This window comes from Dromaius novaehollandiae, chromosome 1 (genome assembly GCF_036370855.1).
Source record: "Dromaius novaehollandiae isolate bDroNov1 chromosome 1, bDroNov1.hap1, whole genome shotgun sequence".
Lineage (NCBI taxonomy): Eukaryota > Metazoa > Chordata > Aves > Casuariiformes > Dromaiidae > Dromaius > Dromaius novaehollandiae.
Window position 1 is genome coordinate 154,619,310 of NC_088098.1, and position 15,658 is coordinate 154,634,967.

At 49.8% G+C, this 15,658-nt stretch overlaps 1 long non-coding RNA gene across 1 annotated transcript; it reads right to left on the minus strand.

The window, feature by feature from the left end:
* LOC135330015 (uncharacterized) lies at positions 1–2,155 on the minus strand. The gene is made up of 5 exons (XR_010391728.1): positions 2,028–2,155; positions 1,348–1,935; positions 838–909; positions 575–646; positions 1–61 (listed from the first exon to the last, which is right to left on the minus strand). It is a non-coding gene; the product is annotated as an uncharacterized LOC135330015 (long non-coding RNA).
* Positions 2,156–15,658: the final 13,503 nt, after the last annotated feature.

Sequence of the window (15,658 nt, forward strand, 5' to 3'; positions counted from 1 at the left end):
CCCTGATGCTCAAAAAGCAGATTCAGCTGAGAAGCTGGAAGGCCCCTGCCTGCAGGAACACCTGTGAGCAAACACAGACAAGACAAGTTGTCATTACGTGCTGCAACATCCTTCTGCAGAAGTGACATGCCAGGAATGGGGGACGCACATGTAGTTTCAGGCTTTTCCACCTGAAATAGGGCCAGGGGCACTTGTTGGCTGGGACCTGGCGCCTCTCCAAAATCCTCCATTGCAGCGCAACCCAGCAGCCCCCAAGCACCCCCAGGACACACACACGGCCCCTCAGTGCTTTCGAAAGTGAAATGGAAGCGAATGGAAGGGGAGGGGGCCAGGATGGGACATATATGTAGGTCACGAGTCTCAAAGCTGTGGAGGGGCAGAGAGGACCTTTTGCCTGGCACCTGGCAGCTCTCAAAGGAAAGAAATGCTCACAACTTATCCCTGGGACTCCCCTGCGGCTGTAAAGTGCTTGGACCACCTGCAGAGGAAGTATGAAGTACAAGTTCACAGGAACACGGGAAATAGCACAAGGAAAGTTCTTGTTCTCTCAGGGAAGTAAAAATTGACTACGTACCCCTGGGAAGGCCTGGAGGCTCAGCAACAGCATCCAGCTGAGAAGCTGGATAAGCCCTCTGCAGGGGAACAGCTGTAATCCAAAACACATGATAAACACTTCCATTTGAGCTTGAGACACAGCTTTTCAAGTCAATGGCAGCACATGGAAGGGGAAAAAGGGACACACATAGAGCTCTAGATACCTAAAGCTGACAAGGTACCTGGCTGATATTTTGTCCGTGACATGGAAGCTCTCAAAGAAGCTAAATATTCGTGACTTACGTGCATGGCCATCTTGAGGTTCAAAATGGGGATCCAGCTGAGAAGCTGCATGCCCATCTATGTCGGCCACATCTGTAACCAAACACAGATTTGAATGGTAGTGAATGACGGCGAGGAACACAGAATTACACCCAAGGCCCTTGTCATGCTCTTCCACTCACGAGCATCTTGCAGACGCTCACCGGGTGCATGCACATGCACTGTATGGGTACCAGTCTAAGCAGGCACAGAGCTGCTGGGGGAAAGGATGCCCTGGAGTTCACGCAAGCTGTAAACTCAACCGCATTGCAGCAAGCACTGGAAGCAGCACAGTGTCAGAGCAGCTCGCCAACAGCACTCTGCGCGCCAAAGCTCCCAGTGCAGATCTCGGAAGCCTTCCCAAATTCCCCTCTGCTCTTTTGTGTGTCTAAGAATTGGCCCAGGACTTAGTCAGTCAGTCCAATGCCACATGAACAAAATACCAAAAAGCAAAGGCTCCTTCCATGAAGTGAATCAACCTTGACCACTTACCCCTGGCATCCCCCTGATGCTCAAAAAGCAGATTCAGCTGAGAAGCTGGAAGACCACTGCCTACAGGAACACAGACAAGCTGACATTACAGGCTGCAACATCCTTCTGCAGAAGTCAAGCGCAGTGAAGAGAAGGGAACACGACAGCACTTGGGTGCACGTGCAGGTGGAGAGACCCCAGCTGCAGAGGGACTGGGGAGACCTCCTGGCTGCCCCCTGGCACCTTTCAAAATCCCCTGTCAAGGCGTGATCCCAGAGCCCCCAAGCACCCCCAGGACAAACACACAGGCCCTCGGCACCTTCTTGCAGGGAGCTCTCTAACGGACAGCACTCTACAAATGGGGAACCCTTAGCACCGGAGGACACGAAGGATCATTTACACTGCGCGGGCAAAAGAGCTCCCCGGCCAGCGCCAGGGCAACACAGCGCCAGGAAAGGCATGCTTCTGGTCTTGCCAGGGAAGGGAAGGTCCCCCGAGGACTCACCTCCAGCCTGTCCGCGAGGCTCAGCACCTGGGAGCTCTCAAAGGAAAGAAATGCTCACAACTTACCCCTGGGACTCGCCCACGGCTGTAAAGCGCTTGGACGACCTGCAGAGGAAGTATGAAGCACAAGTTCACGGGAACAAAATAGCACAAGGAAAGTTCTTGTTCTTTCAGGAAAGTAAAAACTGACTACATACCCCCGGGAAGACTCAGAGGCTCAGCAACGGGATGCAGCTGAGAAGCTGGATATCTACCAACTTCAGCCACATCTATAGCCAAACACAGATGGGAACAGTTCTCATTATCTAATTCTATAGTCTTCTTCTGATTTGAAGGGTGGTAAATGATAGGGAACATATAATTACACCACAGCACCTGTCTCTCCCTTCCACTCATGCACATCACACGCATCTTGAGCTGCTGGGGGAAAGGACGCCCCGGAGCTCACACAAGCTGTAAACTCAACCCCATCATGCGAGCCCAGTTGGCAGCAGGCACTGGAAGCAGCACAGGCTCAGGGGGATCATTCACACTGCATGGGCACAAGAGCTCCCGGCCAGCGCCAGGGCAACGCAGCACCAGGAAAGGCATGCTTCTGGTCTTGCCAGGGAAGGGAAGGTCCCCCAAGGACTCACCTCCAGCGAGGCTCAGTGCCGGCGTCCAGCCAAGCACCGGCATCGCCATCACCAGCAGCCACCGCTGGAACCCCCCGCGGGGACAACAGGTCCTGTCACCCAGTGCCAGGCGCTGCTCCAGGCACAGCTCTCGCCCCCGACGCCCCCCAGCGCACCCCCCCCCCTCCCCGCGGCCCCACAAGCCTCGCCGAGCCGCTCCCGGCCCCCGCCACCGCCTCCCGCGGCCCCGCAGCCCGGCAGGCGCCTCCCGCCGCCCCGGCTGCTCGCCGGCCTGCCCCGCGGCCCCCAGGCTGCCGCGCCGCGCCGCGCCGCGCGGGGGCGGCGCTGCCTCCGTCGCCGCCCGCCCAAGCACAGAATTGCTTCTGGAGCAGTCTCAGTGCTCGCCTACAGTGGCACAGTCGCTTTGGCAGCTGTCCAGAGAGAGGACTTCCTCTCCCCGGACAGCTGCCTATTTCCAGAATGTTGACTATCTGCATAGCGAGGAATTAGGCTGTTGATGGTTATCTTGACACTACCCTTCTGCAACAGACATACCTTCTTGTGCAGCTGAGGTGGTTGGCACAACTTGCCCCGGGTCTCTGTGGTGGAGCAAGGAAATGCGCCAGGACCTACGGAGTCATGAATGCCCCAGTCCCATCACACCCATCCTCCAACTAGGTCTCTGCAGCAACTGACTTAGGGCTTTCTCAGAACAGCCTCTCAAACTCTGTCTGAAACCATTTCAGTTCAACAGTCCTGTGTTATGTATCCCTACTGCTTGTCCGTGGGAAGTATGGTGCTGGAGTGAGACTCACCTGCTGGGTTACCCTCAGATTGCTCTCTTCCTATGAAGAATGTGCAAACAAGTCCTGCAACTTGCCCTTGTAAAGGCTTTGTAAAGCTCATTAACACACCTTGAATAGTCTCATGTGCTGCACAGGTGCTGAGTGGACTGAGAGCTGCAGTAGCAGAGGCTTCGTGGACTGAGAGCTGCAATAGCAGAGGCTTCGTGTTTGGCTCGCTCTGGCGATGCTTGGCTTGTGTGAACATGGTGGTTTAGCCAGGGGCCTCTGTGGGCCCAGCGAGTCTCTTGCATCATATGATGCTGCCGCTCTTCCTCCTTTGGTCTCTCTGTAGGGCTAAGGGGTGTAAGTGCATCCCAAGAGGAAGAGGCGAGCAGGAGGAGGAAAGCACGTCAAGAACCCATGCTCTGCATGTGCACACAGCTGCCAAAACTTGCTCACTTCTGCCAGGTGCCCCTCAGAATTTTTTTTTTCCTTCTAAATGGCTGATGAGTAGGTGTAACTTCTGGGGCTTCATGTTTTGCTGCTCTGTTCAGTAGTCTGTAGGCACTAGTCCTCAACAGGCAATAAGTTTAGTGACCGTGTCTAGCTAGGTGTGTCTGGGTGGAGGATGGATGAGCTACACATCCCGTCTCTGGAAAGCTGCTCGTTCACAGTAGAGGAGAACTACTGCGAGAGTGCTACGGACAGCTGTTTAGTCTTCCCATGGGAGACCAAGCGCTTGTTCCCCTGCCAGAGGGGACAGTCTCTTCATTCAAGTGTCCGTCTTCTCCCCACAGGGAAAGCAATAGGCACGTTTTGGTGTAATCTGGTGAGAAAAAGCACATTCCCACTGCATTCCATTTGTTTTCCTAGCCTTTGCAAGTCATTGCTGTTAAGGACATGCAGAGAGACTCCTTTTTTTTCAGGACCTCCTGCTTATTTCGGAGGACCCAGAAAGGGGCGATGGGGGAGCTGCTGGGGTGTCGTGCACAGAGTGCCTTCTTTGAGGGGCCTTCTTCTCCCATTGTCCTGTACCTCTCATTCCAAAGTTCCCATTCCCCAGTGCAATCAGCTCCTAGCATGCCAGAAAGAAAGAGAGGAGGCTCACAGCCGTATGTGCCACAGCAGCCTTTTGGGAGTTGAGCCCAGGTCCACCGGAAAGCAAAACCCTCCCCAGAGCTCACCTCTGGACCTTCATGCGGGAGAAATTGGGGGTGCCTTGTGAATCATAACCTTCTTCAGAACCTCCCTGCACAATGCCCCCAACAGAGCAGGCCTTTTACCTTCTCTGGGAGCTGTTGCCTGCAGTAATAAATCCTGCCAGCGACATTTTGAATGATACTAATACTGCGCTTGACCTGGAGCTCTTGGGGCTGCTTTCAGCCCTTTCTCATCCCTCTTTGCATTGCACCTTGTCTGGGCACAGTGATCTCAGAGCATTAGAGTGGCAACTCAGCACCTGCTCAGCATGCGCACAGCACTTTGCAGCACTTCTGTCAGGCCATTTGCACCATCAGATCTGCTTCTCCGCTTCTTGCCTGTAAATTAATGGCCAGTCCCTCCCTGGGCAGCCTCTGTCATGTCTCTCTCTCTGGCATCAGGGGTGTTTCTCAACCAGCCACTGAGGAGGTGGGATTTTCCCCCGCCTCTCCAGGAGCCTGTGGCAGAATTAGGCTTTGGCTTCTGTGTTTCTGGAGGCCTCCTGCTGCTCTCGGGAGTGGTGTGTTCCTAGGCCTTGCTTGGCTGAGCCTCGTGAGAGGAAAATGAAACTGCCGCTTGAATGCCTGTCCCTTAGTGCAGCGCACAGAGCAAATCCTGCAGCACTTGATGAACATGCAGGGAAGAGGGAGGAGCTGGTTCTTCCGATCCCAGAGGCAAAGGGTTGCTGGGCCCCCTAAGAAACATGCGCAAATCTCACTGCTTGCCTTTCCTCGCCTATGCCCTTCCCTCACCAGGTTTCTCAGGGCTCTGTGAGCTTCCCCAGGGACACTGCAGGTGCTGGGGCTGCACCTTCCTGCCATGGCCTTCCTATTGGATCCTACAAGGGCCTTTACTCCTCGCCCTCTCCTGCAAGCTGGCAATAGGGGTGACATGTTTTCAGAGGTGGCAACTGTTTGCCTGTGATCCTCTGGAAAGGTAAGAGTCTACCTGGGCCCCGTTCAGAGAGAGCACATAGGATCCTGGGCTTTCCTCCAAATACAGCTGTATTCTCTTTTCTGCCTTACCGCTCGTATTCATGGTTTGAGTGTTTGGGAGCAGAGCAATGCCATTTCTGTGCGTCTTTGTGCCATTTTTAAGGCCAGTACTGTTCTTCCTATCACAGTCCTTTTTGCTCTCTTGCCCAACCAGCCCCCTCTCCCTTTTCTCTACTTGAAGACATTCAGCTTCTGCGCACAGAGGACCATTGCGCGAACCCCCAGCAGCCTCTGGTCTCACTTTAGCACTCCTCTAACTCATTGCTCAGAGCTGCACAGCCATCCTTCACAGCACCTCCTTCCCCTCTCAGTCCCCAAATCCACCAGGATTCAGTGCAGCACTCCCAGTGAGTTCACGGATAACCATTTGCGTGCCATGTCTCATCCACGCTCCCCCATTCGGATGAATGAAACCTTAATGACAGCCCAAGCTGGGAAACTACATTGATGATGGCACCGAGGGCAGCCCCTGAGGGAGGGCAACTCCCTGACAGCTCCTCTCCCTCATCCAACCCTGCCGTAAGCGCTGCGCATTACACCCAGACACAGAGGACCAAAACAGCCAAGGACTCGCACCATTCTAGCCCACCATTTTTATTATTCTATTCGGAATATGCATCTGAAGTACAATATCCCTGTTGGTAATGAAAGCACACGCACTTGGAATGATCGGCTTGGGGTAAATCCCGGGGAATGCAGATATCTGAGGAAGAGTCATAATCACCATCTGAGGTGTTCTGGCATGTAGGCTGAAATGAACTTTCTGAATTTGTGGCATTAAATAACTGGGAAAGCTCTGTTGCAAAGTTCACCGGAAGGCGACTGGAGCTGTTGTTCAGATTTTCATTTTCTAGGGTGAGCTCATCCTTTTCTCTGTCACTCCCTGGTTTTGCTCTGCCTTCCTCTGTGCTTGACTCCCCTCTGTTGGAGGCAGCGGCAGGGTTAGCTGGTACCGCTTCTCTGCAACAACGAGAATGGCTTTCAGGAAAGAGCACTCACTGCTAGGAAGGAAGAGTCTGCTTAGGAAAGCTAACAGCAGACGTCTCAACAGAGTCCTCTCAACAGCTCACCAGGCACTCCACAACACTATCCCTACACATGCTTTGTTGCTAAAACACAGAAAATAGAAAGAACGTCGGAAAAGAACAACTCACTGCTTTCTCTTTCTCAGCCAGAAAGTAACTATACACATCAGCAGGACGACAAACAGTACGGAACCCAAGACTGCGGCACTCAGGACCAAACGCTGCTTTTGTCGGCCTTTAGGAGCTGCAGCCTCGGCATCTTTGCCACCACCAAGACCTGGAGGAAAGGAGACAATCCCATACATCCCTGGGTTCTGCAGGACTGATAATCTCAGTGTGTGGTTGGGATTCCCAGGCAATTTTACATCCCGTGTTGTTACTGTCACTAATTCTGGCCTCTTGGCACCGGTGGACAAGAAAGTTCATCGACACTTCTCATGGGCAAGAGCCCACTGGCCGGTGAAAGTCTGAACCAGCGCTACCCCAAACTGTGCTGGCGGCGCTCCCCAGGCCAGCAGGCAGAGCGGGCTCCTCTGAGTCTGCCTGTGGCCAAGGAGACACCTGAACCTGGCTCTCTCCCTTTGCCCTTTCTCCCACACAGGCACCACCTCCCCTTCCTCTGCCCTCTGCTCTTCCAAACACAACTCGCATGCTCCACGTTTCCAGGACTTATCTCTCACTTAGGCATCCCCGCAAGACTGCTCAGTACCTCGGTGCACTGGAAAAAAGGAGTATTTCCTGCTGTGGGGGGCTTCTCCTGGCTCTGACACATGTGGAAGCACTGTCAAGAATCAGAGGAAAGTGAAACCTCAGCATTGCTCAGGCACACAGCATGCAGAAGGACGGAGAAGCTCTCTTCCAAAATCCTGCCCAACACGTAAATCAGGGCATCACTTTGGGCCTCCTTTCACAGCAGGGATCCCACTCGGTGCACCTTTTGTGCTTAGGGCCTCGAGGGAGTCCCTGCAAGGTCTGAGATGCGGACACGGCAGGAGATTGAGTGGATTAGGAGTCGTGTTTGCTAACATGTGCTCAGTGGGGTTAAAACCGCCTCAGTCCCCACGTGGCAAAGCTCCAAAATCCCTGGGAGCTGCGTGGTGTGGGAAGGGAGGCTACCTCACAGGATCCACAAAGGTTTATATGCACATCTCTGACACACTCATTACAATAACTTCCACACACCAGAGACAAAAGTCATCTTCAGAAAGCCACTCTCGTCTTGTTGTAAAACACTTCCGATGCCCTAGTACTTTAAAATTTGCCCACTGGCACGATGTGCAGTAGTGGGCACCAAGAGAAGATCAAAAACCACTTTGCCACACCAAGCACCCTGGGACACATCGCTGAAGCCCTCCCAAATCCCTCTTGGCTCTTTTGCATCTAGCAGCGTGATGAACCCATCCTCTGCACGTGCACACAGCTGCCAATACTTGCTTGTGCCAGGTGTGCCTTAGAATTTTTTTTTCTTTTAAATAGCTGATGAGTAGGTGTAACTTCTGGGGCTTCATGTTTTGCTGTTCTGTTTTGCTGCTCTGTAGGCACTAGTCCTCAACAGGCAGTAAGTTTAGTGACCATGTCTAGCTAGGTGTGTCTGGGTGGAGGATGGATGAGCTACACATCCCATCTCTGGAAAGCTGCTGGTTCACAGGACAGAAGAACTACTGCGAGGCTACTACGGACAGCTGTTTAGTCTCCCCAGGTGAGACCAAGTGCTTGCTCCCCTGCCAGAGGGGCACAGTCTCTTCCTTCGAGTGTCCGTCTTCTCCCCAGAGGGGAAGCAATAGGCAGGTTTTGGTGCAATCTGGAGAGAAAAAAACCACACTCTGACTGCACTCCATTTGTTTTCCTAGCCTTTGCAAGTCATTGCTGTTAAAGACGTGCAGAAAGAGCCCTGTTTTTCAGGACCTCCTGCTTATTTCAAAGGGCCCAGAAAGGGGCAATGGGGGAGCTGTTGGGGCATCGTGCACGGAGTGCCTTCTTTGAGGGGCCTTCTTGTCCCCTTGTCCTGTACCTCTCATTCCAAAGTTCCCACTCCCCAGTGAAACCAGGTGTTAGCTTGCAGGGAAAGCATGCCAGAAAGAAACAGAGGAGGGGGCACAGCCGTATGTGCCGCAGCAGCCTTTTGGGAGTTGAGCCCAGGTCCACCGGACAGCAAAACCCTCCCCAGAGCTCACCTCTGGACCTTCATGCAGGAGAAATTGGGGATGCCTTTGTTATGGAAAATAGGCTCGCCAGCCACCATAACAGGGTCCGACCCTAGGTTCCCGCAGAAAAGTTCAGAGCCAAATCAAAGCAAATTAAATAAATAAATTTTAATGACACGCGTGCAGGAATTACAGCTTGAGCTGGGTGCCTCCAAAGAGCGACCCCAAACAAAGAAATCCCTGGGCAATTATAACTTTTTCAAATTAAGTTTCCCACCCCTCACGCGGTAGTTCAGACCAATAGTCATTTTAGGTCTAGGGTCTCCTGCTCCTTATTGGGTCTCATCATTGCTCCTAGGTAGGCTATTTTTCCTCCTTATCTTTACCGTTGTGGTTTCTGCTGACGACTGTACCTTTGTTTCTTGTTGGGTCCTACCATTGTCTCTCAAGGTCCTGAGGAGGAGGAGGTGATTCCAAACCATAACAATTAACACTGCCCCAGCAGTGAGGGGAGGCTTTGCCCCTCAAGGTCCTGATGCCCTGCACCGGTCTTATTTCAAAGTCTTGACACCCTCCCTTTCAGAGCGTGAGACGCAGGAATGCAGACTGCTTGTAGCTTCCTTATCTTCCCAGCTTGAACCAGCTCTCAGGCCCTTTTCTTACTGAACTAGGTAAAAGTTCCTCACGTTATCCAAGTGCGGCCTAAGGCTTCAGCAAATGTGGCTACTCATGCTAAGCAAGGTTTATATAAGTTGTGCTAAGCAGCTACCTCTAGACAGCTTCAATTTGATAATTTCCTTAACAGTCCTCCCTTTGTTTATTAAGCATCCCTGCTAATATTTTAAACAGCGTTCTCAAAGTCTTTCGAGGCATACCATCACTTTCCATAATCTTACGTATAATATGATCATAAGTAATAGGCATAACACAGTTATGTTAAGTTAAACTTAACACAACTACTACTGGGTGCAACACGTGATTATAAATCCCTGTTGCAGTTGGTGACCATCCTAGAAGAGTTTCCCACCCATGAGGTGCTCCGTCTTGCCTCACCCTTTCCAAGACATTGTGTATCTCTTCCGTATGATGATGAACGGTGATTAGAGTTTTCTGCCCATTGTTTTGGATGCCTTCTAGCAGTTGACGCAGCTCATCACGTTGCAGTAGTTTCTTCACAAATGTAAGATTCATTCCGATGGGGGTAGGCAGTCAATCTCGACTCAGTGTATTAGATTGTAACAATTGATAAGACGTAACAGGAGCTGAATAAATAAAGTCGCATCCCATAATTTTGGGTAAAGTTACAAATACAAATATTTGAGTGATTACTTGTATTTACAACAATGTTCTCTATGAATATAAGACTACAAAGGGTTCTCATACATACACAGCCTTTCCCAATATGCACAACTACAGTTCAACTTTAACAGCAAAATAAGAACATAGTATGACAGTATATGGCCTGTCCCATTTAGGTTCTAACTTGGATTTTCATAAAAATGCTTTAACTAAAACTTCATCCCCAGGCTGTATACCAGGCACTTGTATTTCAGGTGGTGGGGATTGATATCATTGAGCATATATATATATATATATATATATGTATATATACACACATATATATATGTTTTTAAGATTTTCAAATCCTTTTTTGCATACTTAGAACATACTGGGTTAGTCGTTCATCTCCGTCTAATAGGCTTCTCTTAGCTGGAATAATAAGTCCCTCGTACAGCTAAATGTCTCCCAAAGAGAATTTCGGCTGGTGGTAGTCCTACGGGTTGGCGTGGGGCATTTCGAACATGCCATAGAGCTAAGTTTAATGCTTCTGGCCATTTTAGGCTAGCATGTGTGCATATTCTTGCTACTTTTTCTTTTAGTGTTCTATTCATTCTTTCTACTTGTCCTGAAGATTGTGGGTGATAAGGGGTATGTAGGTTTCTTTTTATTCCTAATGACTTACATAACTGAGTGATTATGCTTGCCGTAAAATGAGCGCCCATGTCTGAATCAACGGCTTCTGGAACCCCATACCTGTATATGATTTCTTTCAGTGAGGCTTTTACTCATTCCCCTGCGTCGGCCTTTCTTGTTGGGAAAGCTTCTGCCTAGCCTGATAACTGATCTACTATCACTACAAAGTGTTTGTACCATCCATGGATGGCATAGCCGTGTAATCTATTGGTAGCCTTTGAAAAGGGAAGCAGGCCCACGGTCGTCCCCCCAACTCTGAGCTTGGTTTGCTGCTTGAGAACTTCTGGCAGGTTGGGCAGCTACTGCTGCTTCTTTTTGCAGCCGCGTAAATTCCTGCACTGGCCCTTACTGTCTGTACTTGCTTAGCTACTGCCTCTGCTCCCCCATGAGCTTTCTTGTGAAACCACCTAGCTATAGGAATTACTTTTCCTTTTTTTTGGTAGAATTGGTTTTCCTCCAATTGTCCATATTCCATCATCATTCTGCTTTGCTTCCCACTATTCCTATTGTTTCTTCTCTTCCACTGAGCAGGGCTTTTCACACATGGTTCTGGGGTCTATTAAATTTGGCCATTCACTTTGGTTCATCATTGGAACTGCCACCATACATCCTCTCAGAGGCTGTCGGGCTGCAGCCTTCGCAGCGGTGTGAGCTAAAGCATTTCCTTTACTAATTTCTGTAGCGTCTTTAGTATGGACTGGGCAGTGTATTACAGCAATTTCTTTGGGCATTTGGATTGCTTCCAGCAAACTATGTATTTCTTCTGCACTGGCTATTTTCTTTCCCGATCATGTAAAAAAAAAAAAAATATCCTTGTTTTTTCCATAACATCCCAGTTGCCTCACATACCCCAAAGGCATATCGAGAGGCGCTGTAGATGTTGACTCACTTTCCTTTTCCTTTGAGCGCTGCATGTGTCAAGGCTACTAGTTCTGTGTCTTGCACACTCATTCATGTGGGAAGCGGTTCGGCCTCTATTACTCATTTTTGGCTGACTACAGCATACCCAGTTTGATGTTGTCCATGCAGGTAGCAGGATGAGCTGTCTACAAATACAAGTAGATCTGGTTTTTGCAAAGGAACATCAGTTAAATCTGTTCTCGGCTTCCTGGAAGTGTGCATTACCTGCTCACATTGGTGATGTTTTTCTCCATCATCAGGCAGAGGTATTAGAGTTGCTGGTTTCAGGATATTGCATCTTTTTAGGACTACACTATCTGCCATGAGGAGGATCAGTTCGTATCTGTGTGCCCGTTGTGGCCATAATGCCTGGGTCGCATATTGTTTAATAGTATCTCCACTTTGTGCGGCACATAAACTGTGACAGGGTGCCCCAGAACGAGAGGGTGGCTTCTCTCTCCCTATTGCCGCTGCCGCTGTCACCGATTTGATGCAGGATGGCACTCCTGCTGCAACCAAATCTAGCTGAGCAGAATATGCTACTGGTCTCTGGTGGGGTCCTAATTTTTGCCTCATTACTCTGCTGGTGATCCCCTTACATTCATGCACCTACAAATTGAAGGGCTTTGTGTATTCTGGGAGCCTGAGAGCAGGCGTGGATGCCAAAGCTCCTTTCATACTTCTAAAAGCTTGCTCTCCTTCGGGGCCCCACACAATGGGTTCTGCTTCTTCATTTCTAGTGGCCTCTGTCAGGGGTTTTGTTAATTCTCCCAACCCAGGAATCCATGGTCTGCAACATCCCACAAGAAAGCAGCAGTTAGGTCAATTACAGGGAAACATTTTGCCCAACGTGGCATTTGTAAAAGCACTGTGGAAGGATCAGGCACTACTGGGGGAGGGGTCACCACACGTTGACTGATTGCTCGCAAATCTTGTACAAACTGGTATTCTGGATCGCCATCAGAATCCTGCCTATGCTTTTTAAGTGGCACAATCGGAGTGTTGTATGGGGATTCACAGACTCTAAGGAGACCCAGTTTTACATAGTGATCAGTTTGCTTTCAGATACTCTTCTCAGCTTCTTTTGGGGTAGGGTATTGTTTAACCATAGGAGGGAATCCCCCCTTTGCTGTTATCGAGACTCAACTAGCTGATTTCAACAGTCCACCATCCATTCCTCAAGAGCTCCGTAACTTTCCAGGAACTCATTCTAAACCTATGGGAATTTGCAGATTAGTTGACTCTGGCTCTGGTGTCTCAGCCACAACGCATGAGCCCGTTAGTATTAATTTTATCCCTCCCGGCTGTAAGCAGATCTGAGTATCCAAGGCTTGCAGGACATCTCTCCCTAAAAGGCAAGAGGGTGAATCTGTGGAAATCATGAAATGTCCCCACACTCCTTTACCTCCAACAGTGAGCAATAAGGGCTTAGTTAACGCTCATTTGCCTTTTCCCATCACTCCTTGTACTATTATTTCATCTGACGATTTGCACCCTTTAGGCTCAAAACTCAAAAGGGAAAGGGTAGCTCCAGTATCCACTAGATAGGGCACTTCTAGACCTTCTATACTTGCCACTATCTGCCCCCGACATCCAAATCTATATCCCAGGAATTTACCCCAATTTCCACAGTATTCACTGTTCACTCCTGATGATCAAAGGCTCCCTGCGGCGGCCATCCTTCTGCCGGGTTACCCTCCTTAGTCACGAACGGACAATCCTTCTGACATACTTGGATCAACCCTTTTTTCCTTTGATTCTTACTACCATCAGTCTTACTCCAGTTTTGCAAAATTTCTGCCAAGGGTGACCCCTTCTCTAGGCCAAAATTATTTCCCACATTGAGTTCCTGAAAAGTGCATCCTATGGTGATCAGGTATGCCTTTTTTTTTCTTTCTTTCCTCTTTCCCCCGCAATACCAGCCTGCAGCTGCTGTGATCACACACTCTCTCTCTCTGGGAACCGCACTCACACCACCCGAGGCTTTGACTGCTAGGACTGCTGTCCCGTCGCAGCGGGCAGCTTTAGCAGCTGACGGGTGCCCCCTTCGGTTCCCAGGTTATACGCACTCACACACTCACAGGACTGTTCACACTCACACCAGTTACAGTGACTCCAGATTTCTGTTTCTAGAGTCTGGCGGTGCGCCTTACGCTGATCCGGCTGCGCACTCCCCGTTCCGGCCGGATTGAGACGGGACTCGAATCCACTCAAGGAAGCGGCAGTTAGGTCAATTACAGTGAAACATTCTGCCCAATGTGGTTCATCACGTTATCTGCGTTATCGGCCTAAGACCTCAGCAAATTCAGCTACTCATGCTAAGCAAGGTTTATGTAAGTTGTGTTAAGTGGTTTACTCTAGACACTTTCAGTTCAATATTCTTTAACTACAGCACAAAGGGGAGTGTTTCGCCTGCACCAGCGTTTGCCAAAGAGCAGAAATTCCTTAACATTGGTGACCAAGAAGCGTTTGCATTCCTTCTTCAGGTTACTGATAGGAAAAGAGCAAGCTTGACTTTACTGCCTGCCATTACTCCTTTAAAGCACTACAATCCCGAGTGTTCATACGGTTTGGGAACAGGCAATAAAGCTATCCTAGAAAGAGAACGCTACCTCGAGGGAGTTGACAAAGCCCTTCCAGCTGCTCCACCACAGCCCACGAATCCCAAACCTACTAGAAGACAGGAAAAATGGAGGAAGCTCCCTGCCCTTCCTTTCTCTTTCCTGCCCATCCCAAAGGTGCTGTTGCCCTGATCACCAGGGCCACCAACACTCACCCCTCTCTCAGAGAGACATCTACAGGCCAATACCTTCTTGCCAAGACTACAAGCCTTCAGTTGACTAAACCACGACTGTCCAAGCTCTTCAAAGGACACAGCACTGCACTAGCGTTTGACACCCCCATGCTCGGAGCCCAAACAACTAAGGAAGAAGTCAAAGACTTGCTTACACCACTCGAGGGAAAGGCAAGCAAAGAGCTGGGGTATTAGCCAATCCCATCAGGAACAGATGAGCAAGGGACGGAGAAGAGAAGCTCTCAAACCAGGATAGCAGTTCCTGCTGGGGGAATTCTCTGAAGAGGCACATGGGCGAAAACACCCACAATGCAGCCTCTAGTAGCTGCGCTCCTGTAACACCAAAGCTCTGCAAAACTCATGCAAGCAAAACTCATACAAGCAACAGTACATATGGACACTGGCATTTGCGCCTTACCTCTCTACTCCCACCAGCCAAAAAGGTCCTCACTCTAAACACCTACATACATCTTGCTAAACATTACCATGCCACAAAGAAGTGCATCCCTCCGGAGCTACAGTTGTCCGAAAAGCAGATTCATTGCCCGGTGTGCAATAAGCCAATAACTACACACTCGGGAGAGACATTCGCTTATCTAGTTCAGAGCTGCGCAAGCCTGGGTGCTCGGTGGTTTCCCACAAATGAAGCACACCCCTCCAACTTTTCAAGTAGCATTGATACAAACACAGTGCAAGGTTCGCCTTTTACACTAATTGGGTAGTAATTTACAGACAATTATAATATTCCTTACACACCATGTTACTACTACACATGCCCAGGGAAGGGGTCTTCACCCAGGCGCGGGGCTTTTTTACCTGTGGGCATGGTTTTCGGTATTATATGGAGGACAGTTCAGTTAGGGATACATGCACCTCCAATTCTTTTGCCAAACTGGCAACACATAGCTAGAAACTACCTAGTTTAAACATTCTTGCCGAGCTTCCCAGGGTTGTCTCGTAACAGTTTCCCACAAATGGAGCACACCCCCCTGCCTTTTCAAGTAGCATTTATACAAACACATTGCAAGGTTTGCAACTTTCCCTTTTACACTGACTGGGTAGTAATTTACAGACAATTATAATACTGCTTACACACCATTTTACCACTACGCATGCTCCGGGGAGGGGTCTTTGCCCAGGCGCGGGGCTTTTTGACCTGTGGGTGTGATTTTTTGTGTTACATGGAGGACAGTTCAGTTAGGGACACATGCACCTCCAATTCTTTTGCCAAACTGGCAACACATAGCTAGAAATAAAACATTTTGATGTAATGTTTCTTTAGGGCTTTAGCAGCTCTAGGCTGTCCTGGGTTGAAGAATGCTTCTTCTCCGAAAACAGAGAGCGAGCTTCTCCTGATCTGCCTCCTTTCAACAGCAGGAACAGTCTTCCTGAGCTCC